Source organism: Arachis ipaensis, chromosome B5, assembly GCF_059453495.1.
Source record: "Arachis ipaensis isolate K30076 ecotype BB chromosome B5, ASM5945349v1, whole genome shotgun sequence".
Classification (NCBI taxonomy): Eukaryota; Viridiplantae; Streptophyta; class Magnoliopsida; order Fabales; family Fabaceae; genus Arachis; species Arachis ipaensis.
Window position 1 is genome coordinate 123,618,561 of NC_142440.1, and position 22,875 is coordinate 123,641,435.

At 39.7% G+C, this 22,875-nt stretch overlaps 1 non-coding gene and 1 pseudogene across 1 annotated transcript; one reads left to right on the forward strand and one right to left on the reverse strand.

The window, feature by feature from the left end:
• Positions 1–248: 248 nt before the first annotated feature.
• LOC148565650 (protein FAR1-RELATED SEQUENCE 5-like) lies at positions 249–4,660 on the reverse strand (annotated as a pseudogene).
• A 13,573-nt stretch (positions 4,661–18,233) lies between these two features.
• On the forward strand, positions 18,234–18,337 carry LOC148565651 (small nucleolar RNA R71). The gene has a single exon (XR_015884012.1). It is a non-coding gene; the product is annotated as a small nucleolar RNA R71 (small nucleolar RNA).
• The last annotated feature ends 4,538 nt before the right edge of the window (positions 18,338–22,875 follow it).

Genomic DNA, 22,875 nt, shown 5'->3' on the forward strand with positions numbered 1-22,875 from the left:
AAATCCTCCCCATCATCAATCGAATCAAGCTTTGGAGGCTGTGTGAAGTCCAATTCAATATCAACTTCACAGTCAATGGAAGGGTCTTCAACAAGGTCACCAATATCACTTGGCTTGGAGTTGTCTTCAATAACTTCAATTTCTTGTCTAATGGGGGGTGATTCAATTTTTGATAGAAAGTTATTGATGATTGAATCCATCTCTTGATCAACCTCTTCATATTCTTCGATTTGGATATGTGCCAGAGGTTATTGAGGCTCCCATGGCGGTTCCGTATCTCCGAAATCTTCAACCACGTCTTCCTTTTCTTCAATAACCGTAGGTTCCTCCAATTTCTCCAATACAAAACCCAACGCCTCCTTCTCCACCGGACTTTCCAATCTCTCCTTTATGCTTTGCTCTTCTTTGGAACCTTCACATGTGGCTACAGAAGTACCTTGAGTATTCAAGCATTGGTAGGCTAGAGTGTGCACTACCTTGGTCAAGTTAGTCACAAACTCTAGTGTGTTCCTTTGCATATCCGCTTGTCCTTGAAGTAGCAAAGTGAGATAATCATCTATTGGGGCTTGGGATGGATAAGAGGGTTCATCACCTTGGAGAAAGGGTTCATAGTAGGAAGGTGGTTCTTCTTGGTAAGGGTATGGAGAGGGTGTGCATTGAGGTGATCCTTGGTAGTAGTCATGATAGAGTTGTGGTGGTTCTGAAGGTTCTTGCTCGTAATGGTCATACGGATAATATAGGGGTGATTGGTTATATGATGGATATGGATCATATGAAGGTGTTTGGTAGAGAGAGGCTTGTGAGTATGGTTGAGGTTCATGTTAAGGATAGGATTCATAAGCATATGATGGTGATTGTTGATTGTCACAAAAAGATTCACCATAGCCATTGAATTGACATGTATTGGGATGGGACTTATACCTATAGGTATTCGGAGGTTGTTGTCAATAGGAGTGATTAATTCCTTGAGGCTCCTCCCATCTTTGTTGGTTCCATCCTTGATACATGTGGTTATTGAAGTTCACATTTTCTACAACACTATTAGAACCAAACTCATAGCCAAAAGGGTGAGAATTCATAGTGGAAGCAAAAACAAACTAACTAAGTCCTAAAGCTAGTAGGAACTAACTAACAAGTAAAAGACAAACATATTCATAATATTCACATATATACAATAACCAATAACAAGGCACACAATTGCAACTCCTCGGCAACGGCGCCATTTTGATGAACGGATTTTTTGATGGTGTAGAATTCACAAATGAAATCTCGTCGAAGTATAGTTTCTAAACCAACAATAATCCCTTCATGCAAAAATTTGTTTGTCACAAGTACAAACCCCTAATGAATCTAATAACCGAAGTATTTAAACCTCTGGTCGTCTCTCAAAGGAATTGCAGGGTAGTGTTCTTGTTATTGGCTATGGACATGTACATTTTGGGATTTTGGATGAGAAACAAGAAAAGTAAATTGTAAAGGAATTCAAATGACGAAAAGGTCTTGGCAAGGTTTGGTGGTCAAGGATCTCTATCCTTATCACTAACCACAATATGATAATTGCAAGGATCAATCCCACTAAGTCATCCTCTAACAAGTAAAGGATAGTCAAGTGAGCTATATCAATCCAAGTCTATAAGTCCTAGCTATTCACTAATTGAATTAATGAGAGCTAGAGTCAATGGCTACCAACTATCAATCACTTGGACATTAGTAACTCAAGAATTCCTAAGTTACCTTCCCAAGCCAAGAACATAAAATGCTACTCTAACATCCTTTCAAGCATTTTGACAAATACTTGGAAGGTATAAAAGGAAAGCATAGTAAATTGACAACAAGAATGAAATCTAACAACAATTTATTGCAAAGAATTAATAACAACAATCTAAGAAAGCACAATTAATATGAATTACCTCAAATTGCATTGAAAGAAGATAAAAGGAACAAGAGTAGATCATAGAATCAAAGTAGAAGAAATTACAACAAAAGAATAGAAGAACAAGATGTAACAACAAAGGATTGAAAGGTAGAAGTAGATGAAAGCATGAATTAAAACATAGATCTAAGCTTATTAACCTAAACCTATTCCTAATTCTAGAGAGAAGTGAGAGATTCTCTCTCTAAAACTAACACTAAAACTAGATCTCAACTCCCTAATGTTTTCCCCTTCAATGAATGATTATTTCCTCTTCTATCCTTGGTCCTTTTAAGTGTTTTTGCGCCAAAGTTGGTTTAGATTAGGCCCCACAGCTTCTGTGAATTCGCTGGGCACATTTTCACTTAAAAATCACGTGCCAGCACTGACGCGTACGCGTACAGCACGCGTGCGTGTCCATGGGGTTTTTACGATCCACGCGTGCGCGTCTGTTGCGCGTGCACGTGGATGAGCACAACCAAATCTTTAGTTTTTCCATGTGTTCTCCACTTTGCATGCTTTCCTCTTCACTCCTTTGATCCATTCCTAGCCTTTTCAACCTGAAATCACTTAACAAACAAATCAAGGCATCTAGTGGAATCAAAGGTGAATTAAAATCATCAAATTAAAGGTCTAAAAGCATGTTTTCACACTTAAGCACAAAATGAGGGAGAATAAAAAAACCATGCTATTTCATTGAGCAAATGTGAGAAAAGGTTGATAAAATACTCTAAATTCAACACAAGATAAACCCTGAAAACAGAGTTTATCATTCCTCATATTCCTCGAGGGTGTATACCATTGTATTCATGATCCTTCTTTTGTTAATTTGGTTCAAGGCACCTACCCCTTTGATCTCCTTCTTGACATCCCCAAACACTTCTCTGGTGTATACCGTAGCGGCATGCCTTTCAATACTTCTCAGGCATGTTTTCATAACCGAAACCGAGTTGATGGATTGAAACTAGAGTAGTATCTCCCTATTCCGATACTCGCAGGCAACCATCTCCAAGCTCTAAACCAGCTCGTAAATTGTGTCGTTGGACTTCGAAAACTTGTTCACGTATGCGTTAATACCTTCACACCAGGATGTTGTCCGATATCCCGCGCAGAACTTGTCACGCAGATAAGCACTTGCCCACACATATCCTTTTATCATACATCTGGCATGACCATTGCTTCTCGCGTAGGCCATACTCATCGGTGGCCTGCTCCCATTCGGATTCGAAGTCCTCTGTCCCCATTTCTGCATACAGCCATCTTCTAAACAACCCACGTAATTTTACATCCTTCACATTTGATGTGACGTTTTTCTCCACATGCCATGCACACAAACGATGCGTCGCAGAGGGAAGCACTTCGGAAACTACTTTTATCATAGTCTTGTCGCTGTCAGTCACAACTATAGCCGGCTTCTTACCACACATGATCTCCATCAAATTCTCCAACATCTACCGATAGGAAGCCAGACTTTCATCAAGCAACAAGCCAAACCCAAAGATGATGGTCTACTTGTGATTGTTTGATCCAGAAAAATCACGACCGGTCTCTTGTATTTGTTTTTCTTGTATGTTGACTCAAACGCCAATACATCGCCAAAGTATTGGTAATCGACTCTGTTAGATCCCGTCCAGCCAAATCAGATTCGCTAGCCTGTTGTCACAAGTCACATTATATTTTGCAATTGCCATGTGGTCTAACTCGGCTTTTCCCTCAAGATACATTATTGCAGAATTTGCGTCACCGTCAGCTATTTTAATACGCCGTTGTTTGTCAGCATAGTTGTAGACATCCTTCTTCAGGAACCCCAACAATGAATAGCCACCAGCCATACCAGCCATGTACCCTACAATCTTAGACGTTGCAATACTATGTGCTTGCATCCCATCTATCTAACTCTTTACTATTTCCGTTAACCCACAATGATTGGCAATCAAGTGTACCATTCCTTCTGGTGTCAACTCATGGTTGTGTTCAGTAACTAGCTTCCTCACCTTCTAGCACTTATCATTTTTGTCTAAAGAAACCGATAACATTGCCTTGCAGTTAGTTCTTGTCTCTGGTTTGTGTTCCCTCGTTCTGTCAACCCTGTCATAGTATTTACGTTCCCTCAAGCCTTCCTTGTTACAAAAATACCTATATCTAACCAAGTTCCCCTCACAGTCTTTCCTTGAGTCACCTTTTTGCACACCGAATCCATGCATTTTTCCAAACCTCCGATAGAACTCATATGCATTCTCAATGCTGACCCAAACCTTCTTCAAAATGTCATCCACACTCAGTCCGGCAAGGTCTTCCAACTTACAACATTCATCATTGGCCACGGCTCCTCCTTCTTCAGCACGATTGAACTCCTCGTACGTATACTTTCAGTCCCTCGACAATCAGCATCTCCCTTGCTCACCTACATCTGTACCTCAACAACACATCGACTGAATCAGGACTTGCAACACCAACAAACGTCTAAGGGTCCTTACCATATACTGTTTTTTGGAATCTAGTCTCGTTGCATTCCACATTCTACCTAAATTAATAGTATAATAAAAATATTTCCCCTATACACCTGATTCAATAAAAACTCAATGAATAATGCAACTACTTCCATGAATAAACAAATTACAATGACATGCAATGCCCAAAAATAGGCTAACGAAGAAATAGAGAGACGATTCTCTCTTCAATTCCATGTTCAAGCTTGTGGCAGACCACAATCACCAGAGTAATACCATTGACATAGTCTTCATTCATAGTTCTTATATACCTCATATAATTTTCCACACAATGCAAAACAAACACAAAATTGTTTTCTGAAACAACAAAAGCAGCAGACCAACGTTCAGAATTTGAGCATCGATCAAAGATAATTTATTTCTATTAATTAAACAAAAACAGCAGAAAACCATTCAGAGTTTGAGCATTCATCACAAAAAATGCATCTCTGACAGAAAATAAACACAACAAAACCAGCAGAACACCATTCAGAGTTCGAGCAATGATCACAAAAAAATTGATTTCTAAAACAAAACAAACAAACAACAAAACAATGAAAACTGATTTTTTTTCTTTCAGACAAAGAAAACATGACGCATATAATAAATCACTGATCACCAACATCCAGCAATAATCTCAAACATAACAATAAAACCGGAACAATAATTTTCCAAATAATCACGAACAAGACCTAAACAGAAAATCCAACAACTTAAATCACATCAATCTAACAATTTAGCAAATAAAAACAACAATAGCCCAACAATTTAGCAGATTATCAACTTAGCAAGTCCATATGTAGAGAATCACAACAACAACAACAAAAAATTTAAAAATAACACAAGACCAATAGCACAACGACAATTAGCAAATTAACAAGTTCACATTAACAGTTGAACTTTACCAGAAGAAACTGATGTAAGTGGAATCATCATGCTAATATGTTTTCTGCAAAGATGCAGCTAAATTTTCCTGATTACTCAAATTGAATTGTTCTAACTTCACATGCACTCAACTTACTAAGTTTCTAAAAGCTAAAAATTATAAAACCAACCAGAGATATAATTAAAGGATTACATCGAACACCTTGAGTGCAGTCACATTAAAACATAACAACAGAATTCAAAGCTTAATATCAATATCACAGGGAAGAGAACATAGCTGTTTTATACTTTAATTCTGTCTATGAAGTAAATCCAAACCACAACCAACTCAAAATGTTACCTATTGTAACAGAAATCGGAAGTTGCAGAGGTTGAAGCAGAGTAATGGTGTTGTGTGGGTGTATTGTCTGGTGGCGGGTTTGCGAAACTTATGGAGGCGACAAAAGCTAGCAGTTCCACAGCCGGGGGTAGCTCGCAGTTTCGTCCCAGAGTTCAAAGGAGACTGAAGTGGCTTCCACACGAACGCGAACGCGAACTCGAACAGTGAACGGCGAGTAATGCGAATGGTGAAGGCCGATCGATCAACGACGACAAAGAACGGGAACAAAGGCGACAGCTGAACGCATACGCGAACCCGACAATGGCAAACAAATGGCAGTTCCTGAAACGCGGTTGCAAAAATAGAGCCGACGGATGCTGAGCTCGGCCAAGCAGCTACGATCGGTGACCGAACAGGGGTTGAAGACTTGGAGCACGACGGGAAGCTACGGCTAGGGTATTGGTATGGTACCAATTTGCGTTGCATCAGAAAGGGGGTGAGTTTACAAATGACGAGGGGTAGAGGGTTCCTGCAGGTTAGGTTCTCTTTTTTTTGGGCTTTTAAAAACATGAAGTCTTTGCATCATTTGTATCTAAATGGTTAAGGGCAGCAGTCCATCTCTCGCCAATTAGCTTAAAATTCCCCCCAGGCCCATCCAATTTTTTCCACAGACTGAAGCGTGAATATGAAAACAAAAAAATTACTAAATCACATTATATTAATTTTTCAATTAATTAAGTTATTAATATTCCTTAACTAACTTCTTAACAACCTCGATTTCTAAAAAGTCCTTCTGAATTGTGGGACTCGTGCCTGCACCAGCTACCTGCAACTGCGACACATGCAGAAGCATTGAATATTTTAACAGGACACGTGTTTCTACCACATTCGGACACGCACCATCCGCACCTGCTGAAGAATCTTCCTTTCAGCACTATAGCAGCTCCCTTTTTGGATAGTCTAGTGAAATATAGAATGCTGACTCAAATTTAGTTTGGAGATTCATTTCTCTTTCTTTAATTTCATTCTTTGTGCCTGAAACAAACAAAGTGTTTCTACTTTTATAATTGAATCAAGTATGAATTCGCTATGTTCTTTCAAACACTCTTGCTAATGAGCTTGCTAATTATTCTTCATCTTCATAAATAGTTAGATCTTTAATTTTGTCTATTGGCTAAAAATTTTCTGAGAAGACTGACATAAAAACTACTTGATATGATGAGACCAAATAATCTCTTTCATCATTAGATATGAGTTGATTGTTGGTAAACTTTAGATATATATATATTTCTTTAAGCTACTTGTTAACTATTCCCTTGAATTTTCTAACTACATTAATAAATTCTAAAAGAATTTTGTTAATATATTTTAAATCATTAAATATCATAATTGTATTAATTAATTCATATTGAAAAAATTAATAAATATTTGATGGTCACACATGAAAATATGACAGTGTTGTTAGTTGTTCTTTAGCAATAGGATAATATCCCAAAATCGTTGTATCTGTAAGTGTATATAGATAGACAGCTCCATACACAGAAGGTAATAGCAGAAGCAGTTAGAAGTTGTTAAGTTGTTAATGACAGTTCATCAGTTAGTTATACTTAATCAGTTATCAGTTACACTCATGATAAACCACCATTTTGCGGTTTATTTTGTATTGAATTGAGTGGATTTTATCAACTATTCTCACACTTATTCATAGAATTAGCATGTTTTACATTTTCCTTCCTAATTTTATGCTATGATTGAAAGCATGCTTCTTTGGCCTCAAATTTGCTAATTTTAATCCTCTCTTATTACCATTCGATACCGTGATATGTGTGTTAAGTGATTTCAGGGTTTATAAGGCAAGAATGGCTTAAAGGATGGAAAGAAAGCATGCAAAAGTGGAAGGAACACAAGAAATCAAGTATTTCAGATTCTGGCAGCAACGCGCACGTTTGGACGACGCGTACGTGTGACTGGTGCAGCAGACATACGACGCGCACGCGTGGCCGACGCCTACACGTGGCCAGGTGAAAAGTTCAGCGACGTGTACGCTTGACGAGCATCACGTGCTGCAATTTACAGAAAATGTTGGGGGCAATTTCTGGGCTGCTTTGGACCCAGTTTCAGGCCCAAAAGTGAAAATTAGAGGCTGCAGAGTGGAGCTAGAAAGGGGGAATCAATCATTGACTTCTCATTCACACAATTTTTAGGTTTTTGATGTAGTTTTCTAGAGAGAGAGACTCTAGGTTTAGGGTTTCTTCTTTCAATTTCTCATTAGGTTCAGGTTCAATCTTCCTTTAATTTAGTTTTTGTCTTACTCTTATTTGTTTAAGCACTTTAGTTCATCTTCTTCTCTTATTAATTTCCCTTTTTTGCCATTTTTATGTTTATGAACTCTTGTTACATTTGATATCTTTTAATACAATTTATGTTTTCCATGTTTATTGTTATTCCCTTTAATTGTTAGTCATTGATGCTTGCAATTGGTTGTTTGAATTTAATATTCCTTGTTAGTTTTATCATGCTTTTATTTTGTGCCTCCCAAGTGTTTGATAAAATGCTTGGTAGGATTTTAAATTAGATTTTTATGTTCTTAACTTGGATTGATCAATTAGAGACTCTTGAGTTATCAAAATTCCTTTGTTGATTGGTAATTGAAGATTGTCAGTTAGCTTGAACTTCACTAAATCTAGCCTCTCACTATGAGTTTACTAGGACTTGTGAACTCAAGTTGATTGTATACACTTGACCTTCCTCCATTGGTTAGAGGTTAACTAAGTGAAGACAATTCACATTTACCATCACAATTGTCAATGATAATAAGGATAGGACTTCTAATTCTCTTTCCTTGCTAAGAGCTTTCGTAGTTGTTACTTTATTTTCTTGCCATTTTTACTTTCTTGTTTCTCATTACAAAACCGAAAAATATACTTTTCCATAATCAATAATAACCATACTTCCCTGCAATTCCTTGAGAGACGACCCGAGGTTTAAATACTTCGGTAAATTTTATTGGGTTTGCTTTTGTGACAAACAATTTCAACATTGAGTGAGGCTTAATTGTCGGTTTAGAACTATATTTGCAACGCGGTATTTTTGTGAAAATCTTTACCGACATTTTTTTTTCGTCAAGTTTTTGGCGCCGTTGCTGGGGAATTGCAAATGTATGCATTATTATTGGTTATTGTGAATATTGTGAATATGTTTGCTTTTTGTTTCCTTGTTAGTTGTTTCTAGTTTTAGGAGTTTATTTCCATTATTTCTTATTAGTTTTTGTTTTTATTTTCTCTTGCTACTATGAATTCTCACCCCTTTGGCTATGAGTTTGGTTCAAATTATGTTGTAGGAAATGGAAGCTACAATGAAAACATGCATCAAGGATGGGGCAATCAAAGGTGCGAGGAGCCTCAAGCTTATGGACAACTCTCTTGGCAACAACTTTCACCAACGTACTATGAGCAAGAGCCATTCCAGGATGCTGATGAGCGGATAATTTATACGCTTTTTGGCATTGTTTTTACATAGTTTTCAGTATGATTTAGTTAGTTTTTAGTATATTTTTATTAGTTTTTAATTAAAATTCACATTTCTGGACTTTACTATGAGTTTGTGTGTTTTTCTATGATTTCAGGTATTTTCTGGCTGAAATTGAGGGACTTGAGCAAAAATCAGATTCAGAGGTTGAAGAAGGACTGCAGATGCTGTTGGATTCTGACCTCCCTGCACTCAAAGTACATTCTGGAGCTACAGAACTCCAAATGGCGCGCTCCCAAGTACGTTGGAAAGTAGACATCCAGGGCTTTCCAGTAATATATAATAGTCCATACTTTGCCCGAGTTTAGACGACGCAAACTAGCGTTCAACGCCAGTTCCATGCTGCATTCTGGAGTTAAACACCAGAAACAGGTTGCAAAGTGGAGTTAAACGCCAGAAACAGGTTACAAACTGGCGTTCAACTCCAAGAGAAGCCTCTACACGTGTAAAACTCAATGCTCAGCCTAAGCATACACCAAGTGGGCTCCATAAGTGGATTTCTGCATCATTTACTTATTTCTGTAAACTCTAGTAACTAGTTTAGTATAAATAGGACTTTTTACTATTGTATTTACATCTGAGAATCTTTTGATTAGTTTTATGCTATCTTAGAATTTTGTGAGGGCTGGCCATTCGGCCATGCCTGAACCTTATCACTTATGTATTTTCAACGGTAGAGTTTCTACACTCCATAGATTAAGGTGTGGAACTCTGCTGTTCCTCAAAGATTAATGCAAAGTACTACTGTTTTTCTATTCAATTCAACTTATTCCGCTTCTAAGATATTCATTCGCACTTCAATATGATGGATGTGATGATCGTGACAGTCATCATCATTCTCAACTTATGAATGCGTGCCTGACAACCACTTCCGTTCTACCTTAGATTGAATGGATATCTCTTGGATATCTAATACAGGGGACCGAGTCCAAGTTATTAGTGTCTTCGTGGTATAAGTTAGAACCCATGGACCGCCATTCTTGAGAATCCGGAAAGTCTAAACCTTGTCTGTGGTATTCCGAGTAGGATTAAGGGATTGAATGACTGTGACGAACTTCAAACTCGCGAATGCTGGTGATGCACGAAAAACTTGTCTCGTAACAAATTTCCTTCGGCAAGTGTACCGAATTTGTCGTCAAGTAAAAGCTCACAATAGAGTGAGGTCGAATCCCAAAAGGATTGATTGATCAAGCAACTTTAATTAGAGGAATGTTCTAGTTGAGCAAATCCAGAATTTGAGTTGAGAATTGCAGAAAATAAAATGGCGGGAAAGTAAATGGCAGAAAAAGTAAATGCTAGAATTAAAGAACTGAAAGTAAATGACTGAAAGTAAATTGCAGAATTGTAAATGGGAATGGGGGAATTGCTCATAAAAGTAAATAACAGAAAGTAAAGAGAATGGGTGAGATCAGAAATGGGGAATTCATTGGGCTTAGGAGATGTTGCATTCTCCGGATCAATTTCATTTTCATCTCTTCCTCAATCAATGCACTCATTGATCTCCTTGGCAATCTTAATTGATCGAATTACAATTTCTTGTAATCCAATCTCTCAAATCTTGATCAATAGCCATTTTCTTGGTCAATTGCTCATGAGAAGAGATGAAGTGTGGTCACTGATTATACCACATGCATTTCCCAAATCAAGTAATTAGAGGATTATAGTCACATATCCATCCATACCCAATTTGGTCCAGCATGAGAAAGCATTTCTAGCTTGATCTCTTCATTCCTCTTTCAAGGTTCAGAAGAGATCCAAGTTTGAATAGCTTCTTTTCCAAGATAACTACTCAATTGGATGAAGATCGAAAGCTTTCAAGTAAAATCAAGAGAAAAGATAGAAGAAGAATAATGAAAATTAGTATTGATCCATCAAATTACAACAGAGCTCCCTAACCCAATGAAAGGGGTTTAGTTGTTCATAGCTCTGGAAAATGAAAACAAAGATGGAGAATACATGATGAAACTAGAAGTGCAGAGAAAGTAAATACAGAGAGTAGTTCTATGCCAAGAGGCTCCCTATAATTTCCAACTCCCCAAAATAATTCAAAGCTACTCCTATATATACTACTCTTCTATTCTTCTAGTTGATTCTTCAAGTCTTGGGTATGGGCCTTTGGATCTTGAGTTTGAAGCAGTTCTCTTCTTCATTGGGCTCAGCTTTACTTTGCAGAGAGAAAGTGTGAAGTGGGCAGAGACTTTAGCTCAGGACGTTAGTGGTGTTAACGTTCAGTGAAAATATGGGTTCGAGAACGTTAGTGACATTCAACTTTTTCACTAATGTTCCTCACCCAAGTAAGAGCCACGTTAACCTCAACGTTAGTGGCATAAACCTTGCCACTAACGTTGCCTCTATGTCCTTCGCACACGTTATTGGGACTCAACTTTCCCAATAACGTTGAGAAGTCTCCCCCTTCCCTACGTTAGAGTCCACGTTAACTTAGTTAACGTGGCTCCTTTAACGTAGGCTTTCCAACCTTCGAGAACGTTAGTGACACTTAACATTGTCACTAACGTGGCTGTGCTAGCCATCTCCAACGTTAGTGACAATGTTGAATGTCAGTAACGTTGGCTCATCATCCCTCTCCTCACGTTAGCTCCCACGTTAACTAAGTTAACGTGGGAGTTAACGTGGCCCATTGTGGCTTGTGTTGGCTCCTTCCAACGTTAGTGACAATGTTTGGTGTCACTAACGTTGTCGACAACCTTTTCTTCTTCACGTTAACTTCCACGTTAACTAGGTTAACGTGGCAGTTAACGTGGCTTCTTGGGGATAGTGTGTGTTCATCCCAACGTTAGTGACAATGTTTGGTGTCACTAACGTTGTCGACCACCTAGTTTCTTCACGTTAGCTTCCACGTTAACTAGGTTAACGTGGGAGTTAACGTGGCTTCTTGTGACTTGGCCAATGTTAGTGAGAAAGTTGAATGACACTAACGTTGGCGTCCCCTTTTCTTCATAACGTTAGAGGCCACGTTAACTAAGTTAACGTGGCTACTAACGTGGCCACTTATGAGCTTGGCCCAACATTAGTGATAATGTTAAGTGTCACTAATGTTGGCCCCATGTCTTTTCTTCCACGTTAGAGTTCACGTTAGCTTAGTTAACGTGACTCTTAACGTGGGCAATGATGGCTTCGAGAGCGTTATTGGCAATGACTTTTCTCATTAACTTTGCAAGTTACTCCCATTCCACGTTAGTGTCATCGTTAGTGTAACTAACGTTGCCACTAATGTGGTTCTTCTTTGCTTCTTTTGTCTTGAAATCAAGCAATAAAGTGCATCAAAGTTCTAGTCCAAGTCATGGGAATTGCAACATCCAATTTGTCCTTAAATTTATGCAAAAACCTCATGAAATTATGTAAAGTGCACAATGTATGCTTGAATCAAGATGTAAGTGAATATCTACCCAAAACTAGCTTATTTCCTAAGGAAATGCATGAAACTACCCTAAAAACAGTAAAGAAAAGGTCAGTGAAACTGGCCAAAATGCCCTGGCATCACAACACCAAACTTAAAGCTTGCTTGTCCCTAAGCAAGTACTGGAGCAAGAGAATGATGAATGGAATGCCAAGAGAAATGAGTCATTCTTGTGGAAGTCATATCCCTGGTTTTATGGTGGTTTCATGCATAGCAACTTAGGTTCATTCCTGGCTTTCAGACCTTTATCATGTCCTAGAATACTTACTGTGATTGCATCCCATGAGACTTTTATTCATTGATCATTTTGTTGTTATTTCAGGGCTTATTTTTGTTCTTAAGCTAAGTGCTCTGTAAGGGGGCAACTCTTTAAAATAAGCTTTCAGCCAACACTCCCGAACCAGTTGGTTCAAGGTGCTAGGTGTTGAAGCACCCCTAAGGACTTACTTGCTCAAGTCTCTCCCCCATACATTCACACCACAGGCACATAGTTTATTTATTTTCTTTTCTTGAGACCTTGGTGTCCAACACCTCTTTGGGCTACTAAATGCTCTGTGGTAAGGGTTACTCTTGATAGTGGACTTTCAGTTGATAATCCCGGGTTAGTTAACCCAAGTTACCAAGTGATAAGGCACCTCTAAGAGTTTATTCATCCAAGTAGATCCCTCACACAGGAGCACCACAGACACATGCCTCAAGGTTAAAACCATTGGTGCCTAGCCTTATTGCTTACTCTTTTTCTTTTATTCTTCAGCCTTTATTGTTCTTTCCCTTTTTCTTATTAGGATCTTCTTATTTAGCTAGTTTCATGGGGTGTGTCTCAAGCATAGTATTCCTGACAAATAGTTGTCTTCCCACCTTATGGTTGAACCAACTTAGCTAACTTATGACCATACCATAAACTCATGAACTCACTCCAAAGCATGAATTCCTCTCTGGTCTTTAGAAACACTTATTCTCTTTTCATTTGATTCAAAGGGACAAGCATACAAGTAAGTAAGGAGATGATGCAGTGACATAAGGACCAGCAAACATAGACCTTTTCAACACAAAAACTTAAAAGATAGAATTGAAAAAGGTTTAAACTAACATGGAAGCAAGTTCTATTTCACACAAGATCTTCCTTATTTAAAGCATAGAGAAAGATGGACCAAAGAAGGAACTCCACCACCTTTTACTCTTGTGGATGCCCATGCTTTCCTCCTTGTTTGTCTTCTTTGTGTCCTCTTGCATTCCCTCGCATCCGGGCCAATCTTGCTTGCTTCCAATCCTCAAGTGCCTTTCTCACTGATTCATGACTCTCTTCACCCTTTGTCTTTCTTCTCGTGCTAATTCATCCCTCATTTCTTCATACCTTGTGATTCCTAGATGCAATATAGGCAGCTGTCCTACCAAGTAATCGAGCCTGGCTTGAGTATTTATATGATGCCCAGTTTCACTCAGGTAAACTCCTTCTGCGAATGCCCTTTGCTCGTCCAATAGTTCTGCCTGTTCTATTTGTCTTCGATGCATCTCATGTATATGTGCACCTTGATGTGCTTGGATGTTGATTAGCCTCTGGATGGATTCTTATTGCTCATTTTGCCTTTGTTCCATCATGTGGAATGTTCACTCCATTGTTGTCCTTGACTTAGTTGCTGATCCATCATTCGCTTTTGCCACTCCCCTTGTTGAGTCATCCATCTTGAGAGTGACTCCTCTTGCTGCCCCATCATCTGTAGTTGAAGCTCTCGCTGTGCTCCTTGGCTCTCCAAATATTGTTGAGATAGCCCATCAATAGCTTCCTGCAATTGGTGCATATCCAAGGTAGCTGGGGCTTGCCCCTCTAAGACTTGTCCTTCTACTGCTTGAGGAGCTGTCCTCTTTCTTTGCTTCCGTGGAGGCAGGGGGTGCGGTGGCATGCATCCGTCGAATGGTTATTGGAATGCCCTCTTTTATCCACACTGGGTCCTCATCTTCAAACTCCACCCCAACTTTCTTGCATAGTCGGTAAATAGTGCTGGGGTAACCTAACGTTCCTCTTGAGTCACTTTTCTCTGCCATTTTTCTAATGCCTTCTGCTATGAGATCATGAACCTTGATCTCTCCTCCTTTGAGTATACAGTGCACCAGTGTGGCTCTCTTGAGATTCACCTCCGAGTTGTTCGATGCTGGGAGGATTGACCTCCTTACAATTTCGAACCACCCTTTTGCTTCAGGGGTGAGATCTGCTCTCTTGATGAACCTTGGTCTCCTATCTGCATATCTTTCCCAGTCAGCTCCTGGTACACAAATGTCTTGTACAATCTGGTCATGATTGGGGTTGTTGTCCATTCTTGAATGATAGCTCTCTTCTTCAAATAGTATGGACCGTAGCTTTAATGCTCTCATGACACTCATGGGACCAAAATCCACAATCTTTCCTCTTACAAAGCTTGTATATGACTCATCTGCCTTATCATATCGGACCGCATTTGCATAAAACTCTCTTATGAGATTTGCATTCACCTTAATGACCGGATCAGTGAGGAGCTCCCATATTCTCTTTTCTACCTTCGTTGTGATTTCGGGACACTCAATTTTCCTAACTTGAAATCCCAGCTCATAGATGATTTCCTTATCAACCATCCACCCGTATTGCAATGCATGATGCAAGCTTTTGAATCTCTTTTCATCATACGGGTGTTGCTCCATAGGTTCCTTTCCCTTCCTTCTTTTAGAGCTCGAAGATGCCATAAATGAGGGTTAATGTGTGATGTTGGCAAGGGTGTGGAGAATGTTTTTAGGGTTGAGTGCAATGAAGGGAGTGAAGGAGAATCCGAAATGGAGAGGTTTGAAGAGTGGGGTACGGAACAAGGATCACTTATATAGAGAGGTCGTGAGTAAATGGAGGGTGTGGATTGATGGAGTGGTTGTTTGATGGACGGTTGGGGTTGTGCATGGAGAAAGGACAAGGATCATCACTTTATGATGGAGATTGCTCGGTCTTCAAGGGTCCCACTCTTTTCAATGTTTCATGGCAACATTTTCCAATGCCTTCCCTTTTTAGAACAAGTGTGCAGTCCTTCCTTTTGTGGTGTCCGAACCTTCTTCATTTCATTGTCCAATCAATTTCCTTCAATGCTCCTCTCCTTTTCCCTATAAAGATAAAATAAGAAAAGTAAGAATTAATATCATAAAGGATCAATTTAAATGTTACGGCTAGAATAATAAAGGGAAGAAAAGATTAGATTGTTTATTCATGAACTCCAACTAACTAACTAACTGTGTATCCTTATATGCATTTTGGTGGCACCATGGGGTGACACCAAACTTACTTTGAAGCACTGTGATGAAAAGTTCTGTTCAAAGCTCCAAGACTAGCGTGCTCTCAGTTGCATTCATGCTTTCTTGGTATGCTTTGAACACCAAACTTGTTCTTCATTATATATTGCATAATAAGGATTTCACCAAGTGTTTGTCAAGTTTGGGTTGGAATTCATGGATATTGACTTATTCACTATTTTCTAAAGGCATATAAAACATGAGTTGCCTCCCATGAAGCACTTCTTTAGCGTCATTAGCTTGACGTTTCTCTTTCATCAGGGAGGTTGATAATGTTTCAAGTCCTCCCCTCTTGCCTTGGACTTATACCCATTGGTTGTATCAATGATCTCCACATGTTCCAAGGAGAGAACTCTGTTGATGGTGAAGACCTTAGGTAACTGAGATGGTACAGTGGGGAGATTAGGGGGGATATCCGGGAAATAAGCTGAGATCACTTTATCCCCTGGACAGAAGTTTTTCGTAGGGATCTTCTTATTCCTCCACCCCCTTGGTACCTTCTTCTTTGTCCCTTTTGATGTTGCCTTGCTCTTTGTGGCTTCTTCTTCTAAGGAAATTTTGTTGTTGTCTTCACATGTCTCTGGTGGTTTAGGTTCCTCTAGCTTTTCCTTGAGCTGTGACAGCTGCTTATTTCCTTGTTCATCAACCAAGGGCTTTCCCAGTTGGGCTGGTTGTGCTTCAGTGCTTGCTTCCTCTTTCAGCATCTCATCATGATCTTTGCTTGGTTCTTTGTTCTCTTGGTCTGCTTCTTGTGAGAGTTTGAAGACATTAAAGCTGAGTCGTTCATCATGGATCCTCAATATTAGCTCCCCTTGCTCCACATCTATGAGTGCTCTGGCTGTATCTAGGAATGGTCTTCCCAATATGATTGGGTGAGTGTGACTCTCTTCCATGTCCAGGATGATAAAGTCTGTTGGGAGGAAGTATTTCCCAACCTTTAACAACACATTTTCCACCACCCCTATTGCTTGTTTTTTAGTTTTGTCAGCCAGCCTGATGACTACATCTGTGGGCATTATCTCATTGATCTTCAGCCTCTTCACCAGGGATAAGGGCATTAAGTTGATGCTCGCTCCCAAATCGCAGAGTGCTTTATCAAACATTGTTTCTCCTATGGCACAGGGGATATGAAAGCTCCCTGGATCTTTTCTTTTTGTAGGCAACTGCGGTTGAATGAGGGCACTGCACTCCTTGTTCATCACTATAGTTTGGCCTCCCTTGAGTGAGCTTTTCCTGGGAAGCAGCTCCTTCATATACTTGATGTACGCGGGCATTTGTTGGATAGTCTTGATGAATGGTATGTTCACATGCAGAGATGCAAACAAGTCAAGAAATCTTGAGTATATTCTCTTCTCCACAGCACCATTGAGTAGCTGGGGAAAAGGTGCATAGAGTCTCAGCAGCTCCTGTTTTGATATTTCTGGTTCTTGGTATTCTTTTTCCTTCTTCTCTACTGGGGTATCTTCAGGTTGTTCTGACAGCTTGCTTGGTTTGTCCTCAGTCTCCTTATCACTTACAGTGACCATCTTACAATCTTCCTATCTTACTTTCTTTGTTTCACCTCTTGGATTCTTTTCTGTGTCACTTGGGAATCCATCTGTGGGTTTGGGAATTTGCTCAGAGAGATACCCCACTTGAGATTCCAACCTCTTGATTATTTCTCCCTGGTTCTTGAAATTGGCTCGCACTTTCTCCTTGAACACCTTGTTGTCTTGAATCTGCTTGCCTATGCCTTCAAGTAGATTCCCAATCCTCGAGAGTCTTTCATCAAATGATGATAGGTCAGGCTGGGGAGGGTTATTTTGGCCTTGATATGAATGTGGAGAGGTGTTGTTATGGGGGTGTTGATATGGTCTAGATGTGAAGCGTTGGTGGGCTGCATTGTTTGGATTTGGGCATCTTTGATCAAGGTTTTGGTCTTGTTGATTTCTCCACCCAAAGTTTGGGTGATTCCTCCATCCAGGGTTGTAGGTCTTGGAGTATGGATCATGGTTTTGCCTAGGTGAATTCCCAATGTAGTTGGCTTGCTCCTGATTACCCTCTGTTTCTTGATTCACTCCTTCTTGAGTTGTGGATGAAGTGGTGACTGCTGCTACTTGGTTCCTATCCATCTTCTTGGTGAGGTCAGCCAGCTGCTTAGTAATGAGCTTGTTCTGAGCCAGCAGAGCATCTACATTGTTTAGCTCCATCACTCTTCTAGTGTTCCCTCTTTCGGAAGCATAGAAGTAGTCGTTCTCTGCTACAGTTTCAATGACATCTATGGCCTCCTCAATGGTCTTCTTCTTGTTCAAAGATCCTCCGGATGAATGGTCTACGGCCTTCTTTGACTCATAAGAGAGCCCTTCATAGAAAATGTGCAGCTGCACCCATTCGTTGAACATGTCAGGTAGACACCTCCTTGTTAGGTCCTTAAACCTCTCCCATGCTTCATACAGAGTCTCACCATCTTGTTGCCTGAAAGTTTGGACCTCAGCTCTCAGCCTATTGATTCGTTGAGGAGGGTAAAATCTTGCTAAGAATTTGTTCACCACATCTTCCCAAGTTGTCAAGCTCTCCTTTGGGAAAGACTCCAGCCACTTGGCTGCCTTATCCTTGAGCGAGAATGGAAATAAGAGCAGTCTATAGGCGTCAGGATGAACACCATTAGACTTCACTGTGTCACATATTCTCAGGAAGGTTTAGATGTTGATTGGGATCCTCTTGGACACTTCCTCCGAACGAACAGTTGTTCTGAACAAGGGTGATGAGCTGTGGCTTCAGTTCAAAATTGTTGGCATGGATGGTTAGCTTTTGAATGCTACTTCCACAGTTTCCTGGGTTTGGATTGATGTAAGAGCCTAAAACTCTTCTATCCTCCCCAGCATGGTTTGCTCGACCTCCTCCGCCATGGTTGTGAGCCTCTTCTTCATGATGGTTTTCCATGTTTTCTTCCATGTTTGGTTCAAAGTATTCCTCCTCTTCCTCAGCACCAACTACACGTTTTTCTCTTGCCTCCCTTCTTAGTCTCAGAAAGATCCTCTCAGGTTCAGAATCAAAGGAAGTTGAAGCTCCGCTTCTTCTCCCTGTCATACAACCAACAAGTACAAGCAAAGAGAATAGGTGCAGAAAGTATTTCTGTCAGAAATACTGTTAGTGTGAGTGATGCAATATATCAAACAGTTAGTGGGTTAGTCAAATGAATGGTAAATAACAAAGAAAAAGTAGGGGGAAGGGAAGAAATTAACTAAAACAGAAAGTAGATGACTCAAACAGAAAATTAAATCAAACAAAAATAAAATTCTCAATCTAGTAATCCTCCAATTTAATCATTGTCGATGCAAAATCAATCCCCGGCAACGGCGCCATAAACTTGATGCACGGAAAGCTTGTCCCGTAACAAATTTCCTTTGGCAAGTGTACCGAATTTGTCGTCAAGTAAAAACTCACAATAGAGTGAGGTCGAATCCCACAAGGATTGATTGATCAAGCAACTTTAATTAGAGGAATGTTCTAGTTGAGCGAATCCAGAATTTGAGTTGAGAATTGCAGAAAATAAAATGGCGAGAAAGTAAATGGCAGAAAAAGTAAATGCTAGAATTAAAGAACTGAAAGTAAATGACTGAAAGTAAATTGCAGAATTGTAAATGGGAATGGGGGAATTGCTCATAAAAGAAAATAACAGAAAGTAAAGAGAATGGGTGAGATCAGAAATGGGGAATTCATTGGGCTTAGGAGATGTTGCATTCTCCGGATCAATTTCATTTTCATCTCTTCCTCAATCAATGCACTCATTGGTCTCCTTGGCAATCTTAATTGATCGAATTACAATTTCTTGTAATCCAATCTCTCAAATCTTGATCAATAGCCAATTCCTTGGTCAATTGCTCATGAGAAGAGATGAAGTGTGGTCACTGATTATACCACATGCATTTCCCAAATCAAGTAATTAGAGGATTATAGTCACATATCCATCCATACCCAATTTGGTCCAGCATGAGAAAGCATTTCTAGCTTGATCTCTTCATTCCTCTTTCAAGGTTCAGAAGAGATCCAAGTTTGAATAGCTTCTTTTCTAAGATAACTACTCAATTGGATGCAGATCGAAAGCTTTCAAGTAAAATCAAGAGAAAAGATAGAAGAAGAATAATGAAAATTAGTATTGATCCATCAAATTACAACAGAGCTCCCTAACCCAATGAAAGGGGTTTAGTTGTTCATAGCTCTGGAAAATGAAAACAAAGATGGAGAATACATGATGAAACTAGAAGTGCAGAGAAAGTAAATACAGAGAGTAGTTCTATGCCAAGAGGCTCCCTATAATTTCCAACTCCCCAAAATAATTCAAAGCTACTCCTATATATACTACTCTTCTGTTCTTCTAGTTGATTCTTCAAGTCTTGGGTATGGGCCTTTGGATCTTGAGTTTGAAGCAGTTCTCTTCTTCATTGGGCTCAGCTTTACTTTGCAGAGAGAAAGTGTGAAGTGGGCAGAGACTTTAGCTCAGGACGTTAGTGGTGTTAACGTTCAGTGAAAATATGGGTTCGAGAACGTTAGTGATATTCAACTTTTTCACTAATGTTCCTCACCCAAGTAAGAGCCACGTTAACCTCAACGTTAGTGGCACAAACCTTGCCACTAACGTTGCCTCTATGTCCTTCGCACACGTTATTGGGACTCAACTTTCCCAATAACGTTGAGAAGTCTCCCCCTTCCTTACGTTAGAGTCCACGTTAACTTAGTTAACGTGACTCCTTTAACGTAGGCTTTCCAACCTTCGAGAACGTTAGTGACACTTAACATTGTCACTAACGTTCCAATGTGCCCCTTAGCTCCCACGTTAGAGTCCACGTTAACTAGGTTAACGTGGCTTCTAACGTGGCTGTGCTAGCCATCTCCAACGTTAGTGACAATGTTGACTGTCACGAACGTTGGCTCATCATCCCTCTCCTCACGTTAGCTCCCACGTTAACTAAGTTAACGTGGCTCATTGTGGCTTGTGTTAGCTCCTTCCAATGTTAGTGACAATGTTTGGTGTCACTAACGTTGTCGACAACCTTTTCTTCTTCACGTTAACTTCCACGTTAACTAGGTTAACGTGGGAGTTAACGAGGCTTCTTGAGGATAATGTGTGTTGATGAGCGGATAATTTATACGCTTTTTGGCATTGTTTTTAGTATATTTTTAGTAGGATTTAGCTACTTTTAGGGATGTTTTCCTTAGTTTTTATGTTAAATTCACATTTCTGGACTTTACTATGAGTTTGTGTGTTTTTCTGTGATTTCAGGTATTTTCTGGCTGAAATTGAGGGACTTGAGCAAAAATCAGATTCAGAGGTTGAAGAAGGACTGCTGATGCTGTTGGATTCTGACCTCCGTGCACTCAAAATGGATTTTCTGGAGCTACAGAACTCAAAACGGCATGCTTCCAATTGCGTTGGAAAGTAGACATCCAGGTCTTTCCAAAAATATATAATAGTCCATAGTTTGGCCGAGTTTAGATGACGTAAACTGGCGTTCAACGCCAGCTCTCTACCCAATTCTGGCATCTAGCACCAGAAAAGGATCCAAAACCAGAGTTGAACGCCAGAAATGGATCAAAACCTGGCGTTCAACTCCAAGGATGACCTCTACACGTGCAACACTCAAGCTCAGCCCAAGCACACACCAAGTGGGCCCCGGAAGTGGATTTATGCATTAAGTACTTACTCATGTAAACCCTAGTAGCTAGTTTATTATAAATAGGACATTTTACTAGTGTATTTGACATCTTTGATCAGTTGTATGCTATCTTAGATCACGTTTAGGGGGCTGGCCACCTCGGCCATGCCTGGACCTTTCACTTATGTATTTTTAACGGTAAAGTTTCTACACTCCATAGATTAAGGTGTGGAGCTCTGCTGTTCCTCAAAGATTAATGCAAAGTACTACTGTTTTCTATTCAATTCAACTTGTTTCGCTTCTAAGATATTCATTCGCACTTCAACCTGAATGTGATGAACGTGACAATCATCATCATTCACTATGAACGCGTGCCTGACAACCACTTCCGTTCTACATTAGACTGAATGATTATCTCTTAGATCTCTTAATCAGAATCTTCGTGGCGTAAGCTAGAATGATGGCGGCATTCAAGAGAATCTGAAAAGTCTAAACCTTGTCTGTGGTATTCCGAGTAGGATTCAATGATTGAATGACTGTGACGAGCTTCAAACTCGCGATTGCTGGGCATTAGTGACAGACGCAAAAGGATAGTAAATCCTATTCCAGCATGATCGAGAACCGACAGATGAATAGCCGTGACGTGACAGGGTGCGTTGACCATTTTCACTGAGAAGATATAATGTAACCATTGACAAGGGTGATGCCTCCAGACGATTAGCCATGCCGTGACAGGGCATTTGGATCATTTTCCCGAGAGAAGACTGAAAGTAGCCATTGACAATGGGATGCATTACATAAAGCCAGCCATGGAAAGGAGTAAGACTGATTGGATGAAGACAGCAGGAAAGCAGAGGTTCAGAGGAACGAAAGCATCTCTATACGCTTATTTGAATTTCTCACCAATGATTTACATAAGTCTCTCTATCCTTATTTTATTATCTATTTTCGAAAACCCAATTACTATTTTATATCTGCCTGACTGAGATTTACAAGGTGACCATAGCTTGCTTCATACCAACAATCTCCGTGGGATTCGACCCTTACTCACGTAAGGTATTACTTGGACGACCCAGTGCACTTGCTGGTCAGTTACACGGAGTTGTGAACCATGGTATTGGCATCATGTTTTTGGCGTCATTGCCAGGGAAAGAAAGAGCAATGAATTTTACATAATTAAAGTGTAGTCACGATTCCACGTACCAAGTTTTTGGCGCCGTTGCCGGGGATTGTTTGAGTTTAGACAACTGACGGTTCATCTTGTTGCTCAGATTAGGTAATTTTCTTTTTGTTTTATTTTCAAAAATTTTTTCAAAAATCTTTCAAAATTTTCTCATTTGTTTTCGAAAAAATAAAAATGTTTTCAAAAAAAAAATTTATTCAGA